General features: G+C 39.2%; 1 long non-coding RNA gene across 1 annotated transcript in view; it reads right to left on the bottom strand.

The window, feature by feature from the left end:
• The window catches only part of LOC136833574 (uncharacterized), a 160,612-nt gene extending 137,614 nt beyond the window's left edge, over positions 1-22,998 (bottom strand). Inside the window, exon 1 of the long non-coding RNA XR_010851520.1 lies at positions 22,846-22,998. This is a non-coding gene — a long non-coding RNA (uncharacterized lncRNA). The remainder of the gene's footprint in view (positions 1-22,845) is intronic.
• Positions 22,999-24,765: the final 1,767 nt, after the last annotated feature.

Genomic DNA, 24,765 nt, shown 5'->3' with positions numbered 1-24,765 from the left:
ACTTTTGTGACGTCGGCCCCCAGGAAAATTAAGATAATAAAGTAATCCCTAAGGAAGCCAAGACGACGCATCTATATCATTTTGTTAAGATCCATGCCATTGTGCATGTATAAAATCTTTGTTTACATGTTCTCAAGCAGCAAGAAATTCTCTCTGATTGAAAATCTCTCTCTCTCTCTCTCTCTCTCTCTCTCTCTCTCTCTCTCTCTCTCTCTCTCTCTCGTCGTTCAAGTAAGCATTCCTAACCTAAGTGTACGTGACCCTCTTCAAAGAAAGAACGGCCGACACTAGGCTAATTAATTCGAATACAATAAACCAATTAAAAGAAACACCTCTGTCCCACAATAGATGAGGACAAGTTAAGAGTAATTACAATACAGTGATAAACTGTCGGTCACGAGTGAGGCCTGCTATCCAGACCGAAGCAAACAGTAGTTTTCACCCTCTGAAAAAAAGAAGGCCAGCACTGGGGCCGGTACTGGGACCAGCCACTCACGAGGATCTTTAAGAAAAAAAAAAAAAAAAAAAAAATTCACTTTATTCCACAGTGCCAATAATTTGCAGCACTCATCACTTGAATAGCTTACTTCTCTCTCTCTCTCTCTCTCTCTTTTACCTTCCTCTTTTTCCCTTTCTCTCTCATTCGATTGTTGCACTCTGCAGGGGTGTAGAGTGCCTTTCCTCCCCATATAGCCTAGTTGGACTCCAGTAGAGGGTCCCTAGGAACACATTGGCACCATAAGTGCCACCAAAAGAATCCAGAAAAATAAATAAAACAAAACAAAAGGGAACACAGAAGAGAAAGTTCTTCTGGAACCTAACCTGCACCAGTGCCTAGGGATACTGAGTGCCACCAGTGTGACCTGTACACGGCACACCCAAACTACAGTGCCACCTTTTGAAAGGGTGCCACGTCATTGAAGAGACACTTCCTCGCTGCCCAAGTTCGCCCCCACGACCCGGTTAGACGCCCTTCCCCACCAGAACCATGGCAGCAGAGCATTATAAAACTTTCCTGGGGCTGGGGACGGCGGCAGGTCTCACCCGCTCGGAAACTTACTACCTGGGTTAAGGAGCAAGTGGACGACTTGGCCAAGCGGGAGAAGGAAGAAAGACTCGAGCAGAGGAAGTATGAAGCCGAGCAGAGGAAGTATGAAGAAGAACGAAGGGTGTATGAAGCAAATATGAAGAGGAAAGAGAAGAAAGAAGGAGACAGCATGAGTTAGCCTGCAAGGAAACTGAGTTAGCCCTAAAGGAGAAGGAGCTCGAGCTGAGAGAGCGAAAATGGAGAATGCCGAAGCTATGGCTAGCCATCAAGCCTCCAGTCCTACACCTGCTGCATCAAACGCTCCACTTTCGAGCATCAATTCCCTAGTCCCCAAGTGGACTGAGGACGAGCCAGAAGCATGGCTGGAGGAGATCGAGGCTCTTTTCGATAACTACAGCACCACGGAGACGGAGAGAGCCTTAATACTAGCCAAGCATATGGAGGGAAAAGCCAAGCAGCGCTTTTCACTGGAGAAGAGCCAGAGAGGCAACATGGCGGAAGTTCGTAGAGTCATTACAAAGGCCTACGAGATAACCCCAGAAAAATGGAGACAACGGTTCCGAGGTCTTGCCAAGGAAGTCGGCTGGTCTTGGACGGAATGGGCATGTCACAAAACCCAGTCCGGTACGCTGCTGGTTCGACTCCTTGGCCTGCACGACGTTTGAGGATCTCTTCAATCGGACCATGCTAGAAGACCTTTTCCAATGTGTGCCAGGGCCCCTTGCAGTATATCTTAACGATAAACAGCCCTCCACACTTATGGAAGCTTGTCGCATGGCTGATTCGTGGGAAACCTTTCAATCAGTCGCATAGCACCTCTCAGAAGCGAATCATCCCTCCGCCTACCTCTCGAACTCCACTCGCCCAAGAATGGACTGCCTAGCAAGACCCTGTGCAACTATTGCAAGAAGGGGGCCACGCTGAAGCTGAGTGCCGATACAAACTCGGCACTAATAAGCAGCCTAACCCTACCAGCCAGAACTCCGCTCCCGATTCATCCGCTCAGCCCTCTCCTCCAACAGTTACTGCAGGCCACCGAGCCCATCCAAAAGGCCCGTGCAGAATCCTGTGGGGCTGCTAGCCACTACAATGCTGGATCTCCGGCCTGTCCACATCATGTCCCCACCACCAAATTTGTCAACCTAATCAGCACTTCATTTTCTGCTGCTGGTCCGCACCGATCCTTTACCCCGAGAGACTGGAAACCCAGTTCATCTCGGTGGCCCCTCTTCAGAGCACTAGCCTGCCAGTGACCCTTCCGGTCACAGTAGACACTGCGGCAGACATTAGCCTGATCACTAGGGCCCAAGTGCCAGCCGGTGCTGTGGTTGACGAAGAAACGCGGTGGGAAATGAAGTGGATAGAGGGCCACACCATCACCGTTCCTACGGTCCAACTCCAGGTTATGACACCTTGGGGCACGATACCCCACCGCCTTGGCGTGGTAGGTGGAATTCGGCCCGGAGTGGTCTTCTTGTTGGGTCGGGATCTTCTCTGCGGAAGCCCGTCACCAACGCCACTCCGCAGCCACGTTACCTCCTCCACGGAGGCCCCATCTAAAACTCTCAACCATGACAAACCTCCACCTTCCGCCCACCAAAGTGGTCCGCGGAAGGGGCACAACCCAAACTATTCCAGGCCTAGCCCTCTCCAATTGCGAAGGGCTGGCCCACCAAGAGGTCCTCCCCCTCCGCGAAGAGAGATTCAGGAGGAGCAGTACCGCTGCAGGACGTGCAAGCGGGCAGACCACTCCACAAATTGGGAGGGCTGCCCAACCAAGCAACGCCCAGCGGGACGCCCCGAACAAAACTCACCGAGAGGCTACGATCTCCTGCTGGGGCAGGAATCTCTGCCGCAGCCAAACCCAAGTCGTCCGAGAGGTATTGCACCTCCGGACCCCTTGTCAGGCATGCCTGACCTTCAACTGCTGCCAGTGCCACTTGCGAGCACTGAGCAGTGCCAGACTCCGTCCGCCACGGACGTTGAGCTACCAATGGAAAAGGCCCCTATGCCGGGTCTAAATCATGAGGCGAATCCTCCTCCGGGAGATTTAGGATTCCCATGCAGTTGATCATTGCGACTGGAGAGCCTCCAGCACCCGAAACTTCTTCTTTGCAAGAAATTTGACTCCAGGATGAACCCCTGGAGGATCGAAATGGTACCCTCCCTTGGAAGACCAGGAACTGGCATCCTCGGACGCAGAAGTCGAGATCGCTCTCGCTCCGTTGTCGCAGCAGCCGGAGTAGGGAGTCCTCCCGCAGCTTTTGCAGTTGCCCCTGACTTCGCGCCCGCTAGCCCTTCTGGCCTGTCCCCGGAGTCGGTGCTCTCATCACCTGCTAGGCCAGCTACTGATAGGCCTTGGAGGAAACCGAAGAAGAAGAAGAAGGGGCGGAAGAGAGCCCAGTAGTTGCCGAGCTATAAGCTCATCCTGGCACTAGTGCCCTCTCGGCACAGTGCCCTAACATCTAAGAGTGATCCTGGCCCCTTGCCCAGAGAAGGTAGCCAGTGTGATCTCTTCCTTTTATTTGTACCTAGCCTAGGCCACCTTAAAGTACAGTACATCAATTTAGTAACCTTGTTCTTTCCACTTACCACCGAGCCGCAGTAATCATGTAAGTAGCCTAACTAATTTCAGTAATCTTAACTATTGTGAAACGAGCCACGATGCTCGTGACACGCATGGCCTAAGACCTCAGTGAGGCACCCATTTATCATATGAGGCAACCCTCATGAATTAACTAGTAAATTTTAATTGTATTAAACATAAACCATGTTGTAATTTAGTTAGAATATTAACTCTTATGTTGGTGCTACGGTCGGGTTAGGATAGGTTAGGCTAGGGAATATCATAGAATGTACCACTAGGCTAGGTCTAAAACACATCATGATTGTAGGAGGTAGCCTATAATAACCGTGAGCACCTTCTAGTACTATTAGAATTAGGTTAAGTAGTGATTATAGCTCATATCCTATCTAGGGTTAGGTAGTTCTGTAGCTAGGTAGGCTAACCAGGACTAATCTGCTCAGGGGAAGGAGAGTAACCTACGAGAGGCGAACAGCTTGTTTAGTATAGACCTTCACGCCCGAAAAGGGAGTGAAGGCCCTCTTAAGGGGGAGCTTTTATAAATATTACTGCTGTTCGCCCTCGTAACTTTTGGGATTGTAAAAATATCAGCCTGACTGAGACCGGGAAAAGACATTGTCTATATAGGTGCATCTTTCAGTTCAAACCTTAACGTCCATTTGGAGAACGGATAGGTAAAGTTTGTTTTAGGGCATTTTCCCTATAGGAAAATTTCCCATATCAGCCTTAAAAATAGGTGGTCCTAAGGTCCTTTTTCCTTCCTACCTGTCTCATGGCGAATGTTTTGAAAACAAGAACGTGGACACCTGGGGTGACTGTTGTTGACCTAGGCCGGTCAGGGAACTTCAGAGAGAGAACCAAGCTTTCGGAGAGATAACACGTCCAGTTGGACCTCTTCCCCCTTTCTTTGTCTATTATTCTATTAGTGAAGTGAAGAAACAATTGCAAGAACTCCATGTCGGTCCTTGATGCGCACAACGTTCGTCCTAAGGTAAAGTCGCTTTTTGTTCAAAACTTCGCCCATTCTTTTATCCTTTTTTCTGTATTTCAAATTTCCTTTTGTTTTCCCCTTCAGCCACCACTTACGGTATATGTGTTTACAAAGTCTAGATTAAGCCTAATTATTTTATTGTTAGCTTCAACCCCATTATTCCAGTAAAATACCTAGGTTTAGGGTAAGCAAAATCAGGTTAAATCTCGATGCTTTTTGTATGCCTCGCGTCCGAATGTTTGGAAGAACCGTTGCGTTCAAAATCAAATTCATCTCAAATATTCTTTGTTAAGGTTAATAACCCTTAACTGGCGACCTTTGGCTAATTAACGTCTGTCTTTGAGGTTAACTTTTGGCTTCAAGTGACAGGTTACGTGTAATCTTGGTTTGCAGGGCCGTAAAAATTAAGTAAATTGAATAATACATGATCAACCAAGACTCACACACGTAACAATATATATATGTACAGTATATGAAACGCTTATTGTTCACAATGGATGTTAAATTAACAAGTCGGGAAGAAAACCATCCCAAAAACCTTGGAGAGGAATGTTTAGCTAGCTTCTGAGGCACTTCATCATTAAGTAAGGATGGTGTCAGACTTTTCGAGGCATGGTATTCTGACATGACACTTTATGTACGTCCACCAGAAGTGTCCAGGTTCCGGTGAGGATGTGTGTTTGTGTGTGTGTTTTGGGGCGGAGTCCCGACGAGTGATGGAATGAAATGGAGTAAAGAGAATCATTCCATGACCAACACTGAACTTTATTACAGGTCTCAAGAAGTCTGAGACCTGTGTGTGTGTGTGTGTGTGGTGATCAATAACTGAACTGATGTGTATGCTGGGTTTAGAGGTAAGGAGCATATCTATTTACCAAACTGTAGATTGTTTTCTTCATTTCTGTAATATGTATTTTGTTTTTGAGTAACGTGGGAAGGATTCCCATTTTTGCATTTTGTGTGTGTGTGTGTGTGTGTGTGTTTTGGGAAACTAAAAGAAGATTTTGCTTGTCTTCTTCAGATGTTTCGCTGAGTAAGAGGTCGAGAATGTACTCAATGGAGATGTACTAGACTTTGAACTATTTTTGACCTGTGCAAGTTACAGAATATGACCATGTTTATGAATAGTTTGTGGGAAATTGGAATCTCACCTTTTTAAACAATTGCTTATTTCTTGCAATCGAGTTATGTCAAGTTTGTCTAACATTTTAATCCATTTCTTGCAATTTAGTCATCTTAAATTTTGCTAAATAAATTATTATGAGTGAAGCATGTTTCGCTGTAGTCGTGTGTGAGAGGGAGAGAGAGAGGGAGTGAGAGAGAATGCAGGGTGACTGGGTGCCGTGGTGGAACCAGTAGTCCTTTCCGCCCAGTCACTATCAGGACTACCATTAGGGGGGGAGGGAGACGCCCAGCTTGCAGTAACAGATAAGCAATGAAGTTACGTATTTACCATTGTTATAATTTATATATATATATATATATATATATATATATATATATATATATATATATATATATATATATATATATATATACAAACGTATGCTGATGGACAATTAAAAATTGCTCTTCTTTCACATATTTAATTCCCGACGTTTCGTAATTCTCATATTATAATTACATCTTCAAGGGCTCTAAAATGGATAAAAACAACACATAATTAGCATAAAACTCAAACTGAAAATTTCTTTTACACTCAAAATTATACATTAAAAAAAAAAAGATATATTAAAATACACAAACTATTGGACCAACCTTCCACCAGAGTAAAAGAAACATAAATGGAAGGAAACTAACAAATAAAAAAGAGGAAGAGACACCTTAAGACAAGAAAAGGGGAGTGGCTGTTGACTGAGTGTTTATTGGGGGAACCAGTTGTTTGATCAATAAGGACTCTAAAATGGGTAATTCCCGAGTGTTGGGTGTTTGTCCGATGATTTTAAAATCTTAATTTTTAATGTAGGTTTTGCAGCTTTTAGCATGAGTTCTTACATTGGAATGCTCCGGGTTCGTGGGTCTGCTGCCTGTCCAGAAACTGACCCCTCTATGACAGTCGATGCGCACCTTCAGCAGCCTCCGTGTGGATCCCACATAAATCCCTGAGTTACACCTGGGGCAAGTATACTTATATACCACACAAGAGGACATAAAAGGGCACAGACGATCCTTGAACTGAAACAGAGAGCGGGTAGTTAAAGGATTTTTAGGAATCAGGTTCACTTTTACAGCAGGAGGGTTCTGTACAAAGATCAGGCATGTAAAAGAGCAATGCCGCAGTAAACCACCCGCCTCTCTCTCCCGGACAGCCCCTAATAAGTCGCCTTAGCGCCCTCTGCCAGGGCAGTGCGAAGAGATTTCAGCCAAACCTTTTTGCACGGCATGCAAGGTTTATGGCCACTCTTCCTCATGGGCAAAATGCCCTAGAAATAATAAGGCAGGAACTCCCGCCGTCGCCCTGGCAGTAACAAAATCCCAAGTCCTAGGCCCTCCTGCCGAGGGTCCCATCTATGTGGCACCTCCTCGAGGTAAATACTCAGCACGCCAGGTCAAGGCATTTGACGACTCTGGCGCGCAAATTTCCCCTCATAAGGAGGGACAAAGTTCCCTATGGAGCTATAATTGACCGACGCAAGCTCAAGTCACCATTGAGGGCATAAACGATTTTAAGATGATCCTCCCTACGGTCCAACTGAGGGTCACCCGACCCCACAGAGCCAGGACCCTTCGTCTCGCCGGATGAAACACATTCCAGGAGGCTATGACGTCCTCCTGGGCCAAGACTTTACGTCCCATTTCAAGCCACAACCATTCCGGGGTCCCCATTCCCCAATAAATCATCCAAATCCGAGTCCAGTGCCCGGCAGGGCATCAGTGCCAGTGCCGAGGCCTCAGCCAGATCTCCCTTCAGGAGAATCTCGGCCTTCAACTCCTCTGCCAGTGCCCCTTAGGCGCACTGAGCAGTGCCAGTCTCCGTCCGTCCAGACAGACGAGACCACCACCACATCGCCACCAGCGCCAGTGCCAATGTCAGTGCCTGAGCTGGTCACCCCTGCATGCAAGTCGACCCCGCCCCCTCCGGCCGTCCCCTCTCTCTCGCCGCCCGCCACAGATTCCTCCGCGAGTCATGATTCTGCCCCGCCTTCCTGGGCCGATGAACTCTGCTAAATGCGCCGGTTAATGTCCGAGATGGCGAACAAAATTCCTGGGTCAGTTGTCGCAGCAGCTGACCCAGATGGCACCACCCTTGCCGCCCTTTGGCCTCAGGCCCTCTGATTCCCCGGCCAAGGACAACGGTCCAAGGAGGAGAGGTTCGGTATTTAGTTACCACGGGTGTGGGTGATCGCAGGTAGTCCACAACGAGCCCCAGCTCTTCTGGCCCCTGTGCAAACTTGGCATAGGGCCCCCATCTTCATCTCTTGAACGTCTAGGCACCTTTCATCCAGGAGAGGATGTCAAGGCCTTCCGCTATCTTCTTCCTTTCCTTTGGAATTTCTATCCCTCATCCTTCTCTATCGATCTTTCCTTTCACACTTTCCCTTACTTACCACCGCAAGCGGCAGTTAATGTATGGGATATCATCCCCTTTAAAAATGCATTAATCATTTTATTTTGAAGCAGTAAGAGAGACAGAGTGGGAAGTGGCACACCCCTACGCCCGTCCTTTGGCACAAGGCAGGTGTGTCAGCTCTTCCTGAAGGGGTCGCGCCCTTTGGGTTTCCTTTCCCCGCCCTTGGGCTGAGAGTTAGCTCTGACCGTCGTCTGTTGGCGACGGAAGTTAGATTAATAAATAAACCATAAAAATACCTCACTCTGTTATCCTTCATTTTCTGCGTATATTATTTACTCTTGCATTTAATCTTTTCCTCTATTTGTTAACGAATCTCGAGTCACAAGACTCCTGCCCTTACGAATTTTAACGCTGCCCTTTTAATCACCGCGGTGTGGCCCGCCCTTTAATAAGAAATCACGTCCTTCGTTCGTCATTCTGCGTAGTTTATTTTTTTGTTTTGTTTTATTGAGTTATTCTTGTGGAGAATGTCACCCCTATTCATTTCCCCCTTCATGTGTTTATTCCTCCCATTCATACGTCGAGTAGTCTATTTATAGCTTACACCCGAGTTGTAAGCTACAGACGTAAAAATTTAGCGTTGTTTAAGTTAGCGAATTAAAACCCGCGAATAATCTCTTTGCCTCGCAGCTGTCAAACTACTGTCCCTTCAGTTTAGCGTTCATGGGAAATATTAGCTATGCTCGTCGAACTTATGAACAATTGTATGTCGATTGAAAAGAAGAATTGAATTCTGTTATTACAATTTTTGGTAAAGGGGATATTATTTAAAACCTACAGTGTATTGTCACGTATGCCGCCTCTTCAAGGCACAACTAATAGCATGCATGTAATTCCAGGATAGCATTAAGAAGTATGTTGGTTTACATTTGTTTTCCTTTTAAATCCTGCCTTGTATGTTTTATTTTTGTTGTTGTTATTTTGTAATTTTGAAGTGTTCTTTGTTTATTTTCTTTTGAGCGCCTTATTACCCAAGTAAAGTAAAACGAATAAAGAATGGGTAGAATCAGTACTTATGAAGTATTTGAGCAATAATTAATTTGCAAATAAGTTCACCCTTTTATTGTATATTCTAAATTGCACTCTGCTCCTAAAGTAAACCTTCAGTTTGTTATTGATATGTGTGGCAGCAGAGTTTTGCAAATAAAGTAAAGTAACAGTTGTAGCAAAGCAGAAGATAGAGTAAAGTCGAACGTTTTCTTATTTTATTTTTGTTATCAATATTCGCACCCGATTATAGGTGTGAATATTATCTTGCCAGGGGAGCTGTAAAGATTAGCGCCAAAATACGCTACAAAAGCGCCCTCCTTTCTGCTTTGCTCGGCCGATAGATAGGCCTCTGTCTATTTTGAACCTGGGAGAAGTAGTAAATACTGGTTCGGGGTAGTTTGAACCAGAAGTCGGGGGGGAGGATTATACTCAGATGTAATCTTTTGGGGCAGTAATCTGGCTTTGCACCGTTTTCTTTGGTACAGGAAAGTAAGGCCGTTTTCTTTGACATGCAGCGTGACCCGGGTCAGGACATCACCCCCCTTGGACTGTCCAGAAGCAATATAAGTTCAGGGCGAGAAACTCTCAGGTCTCACACGCGGTCGCTAGTTTAAGCCGAGAAGTCACGCTTCTGCAGGCCTTGCCCCCTGCCCTCTGTTCCGCTCGCCGCCACGTGGAATTCTTGCCGCCCTTTTGCTCCGTGCCCAGATCCACGTGGCCTTGAAGACTGCAAGTGGGGATTGCAAGTCTCCAAACGCGAGCTGATACTCAACGGCGGCCTTTTCATCATCCCACGGGCGCCCTTTTCCGCCCCAATCTACGACTTGAAGCAATACCTTGGAGAGGGGGGCCTTTTGTCGATGTTCCCACACGTGGTCCCTGGCAGAAGACGTCGTCAGCCTTACGCCCCTACAAATGTGGTAAAGTACCCAAAACGAGTTGCTAGTCACATTACTTCGACCTTTTGCATTTATTAACTTCTGGGCCTATAACTTTGTATTCCCTGATGTTTCTTGGTTCAAGCCCGGCCCACGTGTTCACTGCTTCTTTCCTCTGAGTCACAAGTAACGCCTCAGGGAGTCCTTGGCGCCTTCAGTGCACCCCCAAGTAATTCATTCCCCAAATTCGAGCATTAGATTTGTTTCCTGGGTCCTAATATCGTTTCAGCAGGACGACTGTAGCAGAATTATCCTTGGTCCGTGTTCCTGGCATTCCCAAGCTCCCCCCCCCTTTGGGAGGACTTCTGCAGCAGTAATTTAACGTGTTTTCAGTTAATTTTCCCTTTGATCTTGTGTGCTATAAAAAATAACTATTTTTATATCCACGTGTTTTACGCATTTCCCTTTGAGAAAGAGCCCTCCGCTCTGTGTACTACTTTTTTTTTGTTTGTGTTTTATATGCCCTGTGTATCTTGCAAGGCCATTTTCGAGTAAAGTAATAAATGTGGAGTCATAAGAACCACCTGCACCAGGAAATATATAAATATATATATATATATATATATATATATATATATATATATATATATATATATATATATATATATATATATATATATATATATATATATATATATATATATATATATATATATATATATATTTACACACACACACACACACACACACACATATATATATATATATATATATATATATATATATATATATATATATATATATATATATATATATATATATATATATATATATATATATATATATATATATATATATATATTTTCATGATGTTGCCTTGTAATACATATATCCTCTTATAATTTTGACATATTTACTTTTTTTCATGTGTTATGTGTAATGATGATGATTGTTGAAGTGTCATATTTAATTTGGCATCAGATCTCAAAAGAACTAATGATTAAGTAACTTAATAGCGTAATTTAGAATTGATAATACAATTTTAATAGTAACATAATTTAGAATGAATAATATCTTTCTTGATAAAAGCGTAGTATATAAACACGTGTGCGTCCAGCAAAGACTTGTTTCATTTCAGTTGTCATCAGCTGAGATAAGAGAGAACGCTTTGTTTGGTTAACCTGGTGACAGGTTTGGATAACAAATGCCGATTCGTCCCATACGAGCTCAAGACGAGTGATTTCATGTTGTTACATGCATTGTTCGAGTCACATACACCACTTTTCAAAACGTTTTGCTGGGATGATGTAACTTTCTTTCTAGAAATTTCTCTATGGTATCTCGCACTGAAAATGCTTTAATGACGTCACCTCCCTGCTTCTAGAACTTTTGTATCTCGCACCCAAAATGCTTTAATGACATAATGTAATTGTTTCACGTGTTACTGGAATTCTAAAATCTGTTTCATTCTGATTTCTGAGACCAGTTGCTTTGGTTCCCTCTCTCTCTCTCTCTCGTTCTTAGAAAGAGATTACTTTTAACGTAGTGTTTTGTGGTCACGTATTAGCATTAACTTTTGAGATCTGAATTTAGTAAAGTTATTTAATTTGTAACGGTGCCTGGTAAAAAAGTGTGTTTTGTGGTAACGCAGCTTCAGCAAGAGATTTTACAGAGGTTTTCACAAGTTTGTGTAAGGTAACGTGAATTTTACTTACAAATATCATGGTATGAGAAGTTAGGAAATTTTGACCAAGTGAAAATATTATTGATAAATCTTATGTGTATTTTTATGTGTTTTTCTATTTACAATATCTTCTTATTTTCAACTTTTTTGTGTTTGTGATGTAACATTTATTTAAGTAGCATTTTAAATATTTCTTGGTAATTTAACATTGCATACTTGATTTAATATTTCATTTATAAGATTTTCTTTTCAAATCTTGAGTAATTCTTGATAGTTTAAATTTTGCTTGATTGATTTAAATTCCTGATAAAGTTTTTGTGAATTAGTTTTGTTTCATAATTTAATTCAAGAACTAATTAAGTGTTGTGTTATTTTCAAGTAATAATAAATTTTTCAGATTATGAATTCTAATGATAAACTTTGAATTTAAAAATAAAAGTCTGTATTTAATATTTTTTTAGAAAAACAGTGTTTCATCTATTGACCGCCAGTGAATAGGATTGATTGTGTGTGCATAAGGCAAAGTGATAAACATGTTTTGTTCTTTTAGTTTTGCTAATGTGAATTAAGACTAGGGAAACAATTAGAGTTGTTTGATGGAGTGATGCCCTTTTACTCTAGAATATTTCTAGTTTAAATTTTGATACCTCACACGTATTCTGATAAACTTAGTCTGATTTTTCAAGTGATTGATAAATGAGTTTTTTCTTAAGGGAATCACTGTTACCTTTAGAGTACTCAGTCGTAATAATTAATGTTAAGAGAGTTCAGGTATCTGGCTGAAGTGAGGTATATATATTTTGAATTTTGAGATTAGTTATGTAATAACCAGGTACTTGATACGCATCGTGACATTATATTATTTGATGCCCAGAGACCCGGGAACAAAACAAAATATCACTCTGGTTTATGGTTTATACTGGTGGTGTTAGGGATATATTTTGATAGGAGAGTGACCAAATAGTTATTTTTTTGCTTTGTATTGTGAATTATTTAGTTGAGTAACTTAGAGAAAATGGCTCTGTTCGATGTTCAGAAGTTTTTAGCAACTCCTTCCATCCAAGAGTTATCTGAATCCAACCTGACTAAGGCACAGTGGATTGCTTTAGCAGTGGCATGTGGGGGTAATGTGTCTAGTGGTATGATTAAGGCACAAATCAAATATATTGCAATCCAAGCATTGATGGACTCTGGCAAAATAGATGAAGAGTTAGGAGAGGCACATGAGTTGTTGAATGCAGCTGAGGCAGAATTTATAAATAAGCATGAGCAAAAGAAAGAGAAAGTGATGCAGAAGCAGAACTTAGACGAACAGAAGCAGAAGAAAATTTGATTAAGCTGAAGATGCAGGCTGAAAGAGAGAAAATGCAGGCAGAAAGAGAAAGAGAAGATAGAGAGAAAAGAGAAAGAAAGAAAAGAGAAGAAGAAAAAGCAGCAGAAGAAGAAAGAGAAAGAGCAAGACATGAAAGGGAGATGGAGTTAATAAAAGCTCAATCCACATTACCTGTAACACCGTCTAACCCTACTCAAGGTAATTCAGACCCTGTATTTGATGTAGTAAGGGTGCAGAAGTTAATTCCAAAGTTTACAGAAGACGCTCCAGATGAGTTTTTTGATCACTTTGAAAAAGTGGCTTCAGGTATGGGATGGACAGAAGATAAATGGTCGGTCTTGTTACAGAGTGTACTCATTGGTAAAGGAAGAAGTGCCTATTTAGCCTTATCAGCTGATCAGTGTAAAGTGTACAAGGTACTCAAACACAATGTGCTACAAGTTTACCAGATGACCCCTGAATATTATAATGAATGATTCAGATCTTTGAGAAAGGATGACAAGGTAACTTTCTTGGATTATGCCTACAGAGTAAGAAGATGTTTTAAACGATGGTTGGAGGCTGCTAAAGTTAAATCTATGGACGAACTTAAGGAGTTAGTAGTCCTAGAACAATATCTTAGAGGAATTCCTGAACACATAAGAGCCTATTTAAGAGAGAGAGAGGTTAAGAAACTTGACAAAGCTGCTACATTAAGCGAAGACCACAATATCATTTATAGCAAAAGAAATTATAATGTCAAGTACCAGAACCAGCAACACACAGGTTTCAGGTCTCATCCAAATTTCAGGAACATTACAACTGGAAATCCTTCTAGTGGCTATGCCAATACAAAGCCAGGTAACACCCCTCAGCAATTGAATGTTAAATCCTCATCATCCAGTCTGTTTTCAAGACAGATACAGAAGACTAATGTTGTCTGCTACAAGTGTGGAAGAGTAGGACACTACAGTCGAGATTGTTATCAGACACAACAGCAGAACAAACCAGTTGGTCAAGTGGTTAAAGGTAAGCAGGTGACGCAAACTACGAAGAGCAAAGTGGGGAAGACTGAGACAGTTGGGAAGACTGAGACTAAACAAGCGGAGTGTTTAGCAACCAGTGGAAATGTAACTTCAAGCAGTGAGTGGTTGAGCAGCTTGGAGGCTTTTAAGCCATATATCTATGAAGGTACTCTGACAACTCAAGGAGGAAGTGTGCAGGTACCAGTCAAGGTATTACGTGATACGGGGAGTAACCATAGTGTGGTAGTTTGTGGTGCTCACCCACAGTTGGAGAAGAATCCCACTGGAGATTCAGTTATTTTCAAGGGTATAGGAGGATAAGAGGTAACTCCTATATGCTCCTTGCATTTGTCCTGTGAACTGGTGACAGGGAATGTTGATTTTGCTGTAAAGGACTCACTAGCTGTTGAAGGTGTACATGTTTTACTGGGTAATGAAGTTGGTGGTGTACCATTTGTTCCTTGTCCTATAGTGACAGACAAACCTTTAAGGGTTAGTCCTACTGTAGATTTAGAGAAGAATAACCTCCACCTGTTTCCAAGTTGTGTAACTACCAGGTGTATGTGAAGATACTGAGAATTTACCTGCACCAAAAGGATCAAGTGAAGGATCTTTAAGCTTAGAAGCGCTGTTCCAGGAAAGTGAAGTTTCCCCTAGTGTTAGTAATGAAGAGATTTCCCAAGAAGAGAATTCTGTTGTTATTAAAGAGACTCCAAGTAGTCAAAGTGTTCCTGAAGATAGTAGGGAAACTACAGAAGCAGAGTTAACAGATATGGAGAATTCAGCCCTTGAAGTTGGTCAAGTGACTAGAGAGAAGCTAATGAAACTGCAGAAGAGGGATACAACGTTGGCTGATCTGTTCTTCAGAGTTGTTGATCAAGAAGAGATGCAACAAACCTCCACCTGTTATTATCTAAAGGAAGGATTGCTAATGAGGAAGCATCGACCTGTAGATACACCAGGAAATGCTGAATGGGGTGAATATCATCAAATTTTGATTCCATATCCATTAAGGAAACAAGTTGTAGCAGTAGCACACGAGTCTGGACATATGGGAATCAGGAAGACTGTTGAGAAGATTATGAAGTATTTTTTCTGGCCTGAACTTCACAAGGATGTTAGCAGATTTTGCAGAGTGTCACACATGCCAGATAGCTGGAAAACCGAATGAAACCATTCAGAAAGCACCCCTACATCCCATAGAAGTTAGAGGAGAACCCTTTAGCAAGGTAATTATAGATGTGGTTGGGCCACTTCCAAAAACAAAGAAAGGAAATGAATATCTGTTAACATTAATGTGTCCAGTGACTAGGTATCCTGAGGTGATTCCTGTAAGAAGTATAAGTGCAAAGGTAATTGCTGAGAAGTTGATGGAATTTTTCTCCAAGTTTGGAATACCAGAAATTGTGCAATGTGATAGAGGAACGAACTTTACTTCAAAATTATTCCAGGATGTGATGAGCTTGTTAGGAGTAAAACAGCAGTTATCAACTGCTTATCATCCAGACACTGAAGGAGCCTTGGAAAGGTTCCACCAGACATTGAAAAGTATGTTAACTAAGTATTGTAATGAATCAGGAAGAGAATTGGATACTGGTTTACCCTTCATGTTATTTGAAGTTAGGAATGCTCATCAAGAAAGTATGGGATGTTCACCATATGAAATGATTTTTGGTCGAGACATTAGAGGTCCATTGAAGATTCTTGCAGAGAATTGGGAAGAAAATCAAGAGGAAATCCAAGGAGAATGTGTGAAGAATTTGAGGAAAAGGTTAAGAGAAATTAGAAAATTCTCTTTACAAAATTTGAAAATAAGTCAAGAGAAAATGAAAAGAAAATATGATGCTAAGACTAAGCTAAGAAATTTTGGTATTGGACAGCAAGTTCTAGTGTTCTTACTGTTGAAAAGATTTCCCCTTACCAATAAGTTTCAAGGTCCTTATAGGATAATAGAGAAGTTAAGTGATTGAACTTATGTGATTGAAACACCAGGAAGAAGGAAACGACAGAGGAAGATACATGTGAATCTTTTGAAACCTTACTTCTCAGAGACTAAAACTGAAACAATATCAATAACACAGACAACTTCATCTACAGAGGACGATGATAGCTACGAATTGGGAGCTGAAAGCAAGATGAGCAATTCTTCAATATTAGAAAATTTGGAAGATAAACTAAAACATCTGAGTGTTGAGCAAAGTAGTGAATTAAGTGAAGTGATTCAAAGTTTCCCTGAAATTTTTGCAGATGTACCTAGGCATACCAATCTGACAAAGCATGAGAGAAGATGGAAAACCTTTTAAACTGAGAGCTTATCGTTTATCACCTTTTCACCGAGATGTTTTGAAAAAAGAAGTTGAATATTTGTTGCAGCATGGATTAGCAGAACCCAGTTCAAGTCATTATAGTTCTCCTTGTGTGTTAGTAAAGAAACCAGAGGGAGATTTAGGATGTGCACTGATTATAGGAAACTGAATTCCATCAGTGTGGTTTACAATTATTCCTTGCCTCTTATTGATCAATTACTTGATAATATTGGACAAGCCAAATTTATTTCCAAGATAGACTTGTTGAAAGGATATTATCAAATTCCCTTAGATGAGAATGCTAAGTTGCTGTCAGCTTTCATTACTCCTTTTGGACTGTATCAATACAATGTTTTGCCGTTTGGTCTGATGAATGCACCTGCAACATTCCAGCGAGTGATGGATCAACTACTAGGATCAATAGAAGGAGTGGGTGTATTCCTTGATGACACTGTGATTTATTCTAATACATGGGAAGAACATCTGAAGATATTAAGGAAAGTGTTTAAGAATCTACGGGAAGCAGGACTAACAATCAACATACAAAAAACTGAGTTTGGAAAGGCAACTGTACAGTATCTAGGATTTGAAGTTGGAAAAGGCCTTCTCGCTCCTATTGATGCTAATGTAGAAGGTATCCATAAGGCTACCCCTCCTGCTACGAGGAAACAGCTACAAAGATTTTTAGGCATGGCTGGATTTTATCACAGATTCTGTCCAAATTTCTCAGCCATAGTAGCTCCCTTAACTGACTTAGCCAGTCCAAAAAGAAAGTTTGTTTGGACTCCAGAGTGTCAAGAATCATTTGAGAAGGTTAAAGCCATATTAACTTCAAGACATTCAAGCTCCAGACTTCAGTAAAAAGTTTGTTATACAAGTTGATGCATCCGACTGTGGAATTGGAGCTGTTCTACTTCAAGAAGATGACAACAGAATCTTCCATCCAGTATGTTTCATGTCTTTAAAGTTGAAAAAGTATCAGAAAACTTACTCAACAATCGAAAAAGAAACATTAGCATTAATCACAGCATTGAAAAAATTTGAAGTGTATGTGAAACGACCTAGGAATGAAGAAATTTTAGTGTTGTCAGATCACAACCGAATCTCATTCATCAATAAGATGAAAAATAATAATATGACACTGACCAGGTGGTCTTTATGCCTGCAACCATATAATGTAAGAGTTAAACACATTTCAGGAAAAGATAATGTCATAGCAGATTATTTATCCCATTGTGAATCATTCGATTCAAATCCGGGATAAGTAATCTTCTTGGGGGAGGAATTTCATGATGTTGCCTTGTAATACATATATCCTATAATTTTGACATATTTACTTTTTTTCATGTGTTATGTGTAATGATGATGATTGTTGAAGTGTCATATTTAGTTTGGCATCAGATCTCAAAAGAACTAATGATTAAGTAACTTAATAGCGTAATTTAGAATTGATAATACAATTTTAATAGTACCATAATTTAGAGTGAATAACATCTTTCTTGATAAAAGAGTAGTGTATGAACACGTGTGTGTCCAGCAAAGACTTGTTTCATTTCAATTGTCATCAGTTGAGATAAGAGAGAATGCTTTGTTTGGTTAACCTGGTGACAGGTTTGGATAACAAATGCCGATTCGTCCCACACGAGCTCAAGACGAGTGATTTCATGTTGTTACATGTTTGAGTGTTCGAGTCACGTGTCCTGATCAACTTTTTGTAAACGTTTTGCTGGGATGATGTAACTCTCCTTCTAGAAATTTCTAGAACTTTTGTATTCCACACCCAAAATGCTTTAATGACATAATGTAATTGTTTCACATGCTACTGGAATTCTAAAATCTGTTTCATTCTGATTTCCGAGACCAGTTAGCTGGGTTCCCTCTCTCTCTCTCTCTCTCTTCTTAGAAAGAGATTACTTTTGACGTAGTGTTTTGTGATCACGTATTAGCATTAACTTTTGAGACCTGAATTTAGTAAAGTTATTTAATTTGTAACGGTGCCTGGTAAAAAAGTGTGTTTTGTGGTAACGCAGCTGCAGTAAGAGATTTTACAGAGGTTTTCACAAGTTTGTGTAAGGTAACGTGAATTTTACTTACAAATATCATGGTATGAGAAGTTAGGAAATTTTGACCAAGTGAAAATATTATTGATAAATCTTATGTGTATTTTTATGTGTTTTTCTATTTACAATATCTTCTTATTTTCAACTTTTTTGTGTTTGTGATGTAACATTTATTTAAGTAGCATTTTAAATATTTCTTGGTAATTTAACATTGCATACTTGATTTAATATTTCATTTATAAGATTTTCTTTTCAAATCTTGAGTAATTCTTGATAGTTTAAATTTTGCTTGATTGATTTAAACTCCTGATAAAGTTTTTGTGAATTAGTTTTGTTTCATAATTTAATTCAAGAACTAATTAAGTGTTGTGTTATTTTCAAGTAATAATAAATTTTTCAGATTGTGAATTCTAATTATAAACTTTGAATTTAAAAATAAAATTTTGTATTTAATATTTTTTAGAAAAACAGTGTTTCATTTATTGACCTCCAGTGAATAGGATTGATTGTGTGTGCATAAGGCAAAATGATAAACATGTTTTGTTCTTTTAGTTTTGCTAAAGTGAATTAAGACCAGGGAAACAATTAGAGTTGTTTGATGTAGTGATGCCCTTTTACTCTAGAATATTTCTAGTTTAAATTTTGATACCTCACACATATTCTGATAAACTTAGTTTGATTTTTCAAGTGACTGATAAATAAGTTTTTTCTTAAGGGATCACTGTTACCTTTAGAGTACTCAGTCATAATAATTAATGTTTTGAGAGTTCAGGTATCTGGCTGAAGTGAGGTATATATATTTTGAAGTTTGAGATTAGTTGTGTAATAACCATGTATTGATACGCATTGTGAATAATATATATATATATATATATATATATATATATATATATATATATATATATATATATATATATATATATATATATATATATATATATATATATATACATATATATATATATATATATATATATATATATATAATATATATATATATAGAATCACTTTCACTTTTACCAGACACATATGTAATTCTAATGGCCACATTGTGGCTATTAGAATTATATATATATATATATATATATATATATATATATATATATATATATATATATATATATATATATATATATATATATATATATATATATATATATATATATATATATATATATATATATATATATATATATATATGTTTAATATAAATAATATGTATATATTTTCAACCTAGAGCCCCACCTTCCACAGAACAAATGGAAAGTTACGAAGTTTTCTACTATAGCCTATCTCCAAGTACATTATTTTAAGTTTCTATTAAGCTATTTTTCATTTTACATTTCTTGTGTTTTCAGACTGAGTGACGGAGTTAGATACAGCCATGGCTAACGACTCGGAGGAAATCAGATACATTGACCGAATCTGGGCTATAACCTTCAGAGAGGCCAGAGATGCTAGTGCATCCTTCATTTCATGTTCCTGGATAGCTAAATATTTTAAAAGAGATGAATCCTTTGTTAAAAGAAACTGGAACAAAAATCCATATGACTGTCATAGCGAAAAGAGTGAGAATCTTGGAAGGCCTGAAGTCCTTTCTCAGGAGTCAAAAGACATCATAGCTGAGGTAGTTGGTAGACCAAGAAAGTCTTTACATAAATTGGTGCTTGAACTAGAAACAATAAGGGGAAAGAAGAGAAGTTATAGTGCTGTATGTCATGAGTTGAAAAAATCTGGTATCAAGCCATTTCATGTTATCAGCAAGCCCAACATCACTCAGCAACAGAGAGAAGACCATGCATGGTTTTGTGGTTCATTTCTTAAAGATTGGGATGAAGCTGACTTTCTCCATGTTGCCACATCAGATGAATTCTTCATTTACACAGTCAGGAAGCCAAATCATAAAAATGACATCATTTGGGCTGCAAAGTTCGATGATATCAGCGATGACGTGCACTATCACCAAGTTGTGAAATTTCCTGAATGTTTGGGAATTTTTCTCTGTTTCACAGCCAAACAGTTGATGTGGATCATCAAAGAAAAAGGACAGTCATGGAATGGTGAATACTTCAGAGAAACTGTGCTTACTGGTGGAGTATTTCCTTTCCTCAAAGATCCTGAAAATGTGTTATCTGTTGAAGAAGTCACATTTTTGCATGATAAGGCACCATGTGTCAAGGCTCTTCAGACACAGGAGCTGCTCCAAAACAGTGGTATCGATTTCTTCTCATCAAGTGAATTTCCAGGTAGCTCCCCTCGTGCTGAAGCACGCACAGTGAACTGTGATGGTATACCAAGCCTCGACGACCTGCGAGGAGAGGTGACCGAAGTGCTCTGGGAAACGGAGTTTGAGTCTCAGATTTTTTGCGATTTGCTGAAATCATACCCCTCAAGAATGCAGGCTGTGGTACAGGCAGATGGAGGCCACATGAAATATTAAATACTCAGAGAGAAACTTAAATAAATACCTGTTCTGAATTACTTTCGTTTTTGTTTATATCAATTGTAGTTTATGCTGTAGAGGGGGGGGTGCTCTAATTTCGAAACACCCTATGGAATTACCTGGGCAAGCTAACTGCTTGGGTGCAGTTGCTCTCAGGTTCCAACTTCTTTTAGACTTGTATGGCTTAGTGGATAGCGCCCTTGACTTCCACCTGAAAGACCTGGGTTCAATCCCGATGTGAGTCAGAAATTTATTTCTGTTCCACACGTGATTGTGTGTTGATTATTTCTATCTTATTCACTCAGAAGGGATAATTCAATGAAATGCTGTCTATTGGGTCATTGCTAAGTCAGGAAGCTGGGGAAAACTCGCTGGTATGCAAGCAGTTAGCTTGCCCAGGTAATTCCTTGGGTGCAGTTGCTCTCAGGTTCCAACTTTTTTAGACTTGTATGGCTTAGTGGATAGCGCCCTTGCCTTCCACCTGAAAGACCTGGGTTCAATCCTGACGTGAGTCAGAAATTTATTTCTGTTCCACACGTGACTGTGTGTTGATTATTTCTATCTATATATATATATATATATATATATATATATATATATATATATATTATATATATATATATATATATGACTATTTATCACATCACCGTGATTCATATACAATATAAAGCTACAAGGGAAACGTTAGTTAATAATCAATTCACTCCGTACCTCAACCAGCGAACGAGGAATTAGGACTACAGTGACACACTAACGCAGTCGTGCCCATACGGTGGACTTATTATCAACTAAAAATTTTTAGATAATGATAATGAAAATATATTATTTCCGTGTAATGTCAATCTGAACCAGCGACGTTTGACGAGGAATCATACTATAGTGACATACTAACGCAGTCGGCCCCGGGATATATGGACTTATTATCAACTAAAAATATACATATACTGTATATATATATACATATGAAAATATATATATATATATATATATATATATATATATATATATATATATATATATATATATATATATATATATATTATATATATATATATATATATATATATATATATATATATATATATATATATATATATATATATATATATATATATATATATATATATTATATCTTATATGACCAGACTGACATTCCAGTACAAAAATCTTCCTCATGTAAAACTGCACCATATAGCAAGATTATACACACGTGCTCGAGCCCAAGGCAAGCTCACACACACACAGACGCAAACACACACATATATATGTATAGAAAGAGAGAGAGAGATGCATTTGCATATATACATATATATTGTAGATATATATAAATAGATAAAAGTACACACGAAACACATACACACACACACACACACACACACATATATATATATATATATATATATATATATATATATATATATATATATATATATATATATATATATATATATATATATATAAATATATTATATATATGTGTGGTTTTACTTTTCTACTTTATCGAAAGCTTGTATTAAGTATAAAATATCAAAATAGTCACATATCTGTCAGTTGTCAAAAATATGCATCATGTCGATTTGTAACTGGTGTTACACTAACATTTTGGGCAAATAACAGAATTCAGATTGCGGTTGCCATTAAATTAAAGCTGAAGATAACGAAGTAATAAAAATGTGACGGTAACCTAATGCGATTTCCACCCTCTAATTCATTATATTTGACATTTACCGGTTTTCCTTTTTAAATTTTTTCCTGTGCGCTATGTATAACCATGCAAAGAAAGCCGTATCTGTTGGTAATAAATCTAGCCTTACCGGACTCATTATTTATGAGCAGATATCCAACGCAGGAGTTTCATTTCACATAACTTGTTCGCCTGTTAGTTAAATCCAGTATTAGGGATCCAAGTAAATTTACGCACAAAATACAAAAAAAAAAAAAAAAAAAACTTACTTCTCTGTCACTTTTGCACGATTTCGCGCACTACGAGTTGAAGTTGGCCGCTAAGGGTGGTTGGCTATCAAAGAATCCTGGCTATCCTCTTGCAACATCCACACAACTCACCGTTCCAGCGGTTACTAACCCCTGGCCGGGCTGGAGATTCTCCTGTTTCGTCTAACGGTACCTAACGCGTGGAGAGAAATGTGACAGAGAATGAATTCTTTGTAACCATTTATGGTCATGACTAGTCGCCGATGTTTTATTTTTGTTTTATTGGAAAAGCTTAAGCATGTTAGCGAATTCCTAATCAAACTAAAAAGCAGGTTCAACGGAAGACTTATGCATTGAAGATTATAGGATGATGTTTTCGGACCAAGGAACTGGAGACTACAGTGTATCGTGAAGTTCCCGAGTTAAGATTCATTCGCCAAATCGGTTAGGGTTCTTTGCTTAATATACCGTAGGCTATGTTGCTGTACTTCCTCTTCCACTTCAATTTGCGGTTAGTGGGTGGTCTCCTCCAATCGTAATATATATATATATATATATATATATATATATATATATATATATATATATATATATATATATATATATATATATATATATATATATATATATATATATATAAAACGACTGTTTGAGTATTCATTGTATACAGGAAGCGTGCAGTGTAGGCTATTTTCATTAGCAAGAACGTTAGCCAAGGATGGGGCGGTGCCCCCTCAGACCAAAAAAGAAAAACAGTTGTATTATTCTCCCAGGAAATATATAAAAAAAATATTAATTATTCATAAAGGATGTATCTGACAATGCAGTTTCAAATGCTTGTTCTCCACGCTTTGAGATAACTTGCTCTCATAGGATTTAAGGCTCACCTCTAACATATACTATATATAAAAATTTATTTTTCGATGGCCTGAAGATTACTGCGCTCAAATGAACAATTTATGACATTTAAAATGATACAGTGGTGTTTTTGGCTAGACAGATAAATGATTTGGCTTACCAGGAATTGTAGATGACAACGATCTCCTTATCGTCATCCTGAGCGCACGGTGACTGCTGTCTTTCTCTTTTTGGCATAGGCTATATGTATATACTTATGTGCGTTTATTGCATACATTGAAACTTGCGGCCAGCTGTTCGTTAGCTGAAAAACTTACCTATGCAAAATCAAATATAAATTAGGCAATCGGCGTAAAGCTCCTAAGGAAATGACAAAGAGAAAGGAAGATTCAGAAATAAAGAGGTCATGTGCGCATATTCCATTGAGAAAATTATTTCAGCCTACCGACTATTTGTCATACTGTCCAATGGTAATGAGGTACTCGCGTCACACAGTCAATGTTGCCAGATCTCCAGATTAATATGAAATCTTCATTCAGATTTTTTGCATGTTTCGGATTTCCAGATCCTGACATGAATATTTCAGGAGAGCGGCTGACAACTGGACGGAGTAGCAGGCAATTTTACTCCTTATGTATCGGTGCTGTAAGGATTACAGTGAAATATACATTGCTGGTACAATTTTCACATTTTCTTGGTCGGAACGGGTAAAGCAGTTGTAATATTCATGTATTAGTGAGTGACTTGTCATGTAATATGTTGCACGGCCATCCAGGAAGGTGACAATTGGTCCCAGAGCCGAAAAAATGTCTGTTGAGCTTGGCTCACACAGGGAAGCGGTAAGGGCATTGTTATGAGAGATTGCACAATTATTCATCTATTATTTTGGAATGTTAATGGACTTGTAAAAATTACTGGAAGATATACAGATAAATGCAATTTTATGTCTTTGAGGCTGAAGATTAGGGAAACATTAATTATAGTATTTTGTGTGTCTTTTTCCTGACATACGCAGAGTTGAATGTTTCGTGAATATGTTAATGAGGAAGACTAATATAAACTGATTGGTGGAAATATTTGCAC

This window comes from Macrobrachium rosenbergii, chromosome 51 (assembly GCF_040412425.1).
Source record: "Macrobrachium rosenbergii isolate ZJJX-2024 chromosome 51, ASM4041242v1, whole genome shotgun sequence".
In the NCBI taxonomy this organism is placed as follows: domain Eukaryota; kingdom Metazoa; phylum Arthropoda; class Malacostraca; order Decapoda; family Palaemonidae; genus Macrobrachium; species Macrobrachium rosenbergii.
The sequence above is the reverse complement of the archived record's forward strand: the minus strand, read 5'-3'. Positions and strand labels throughout refer to the sequence as shown.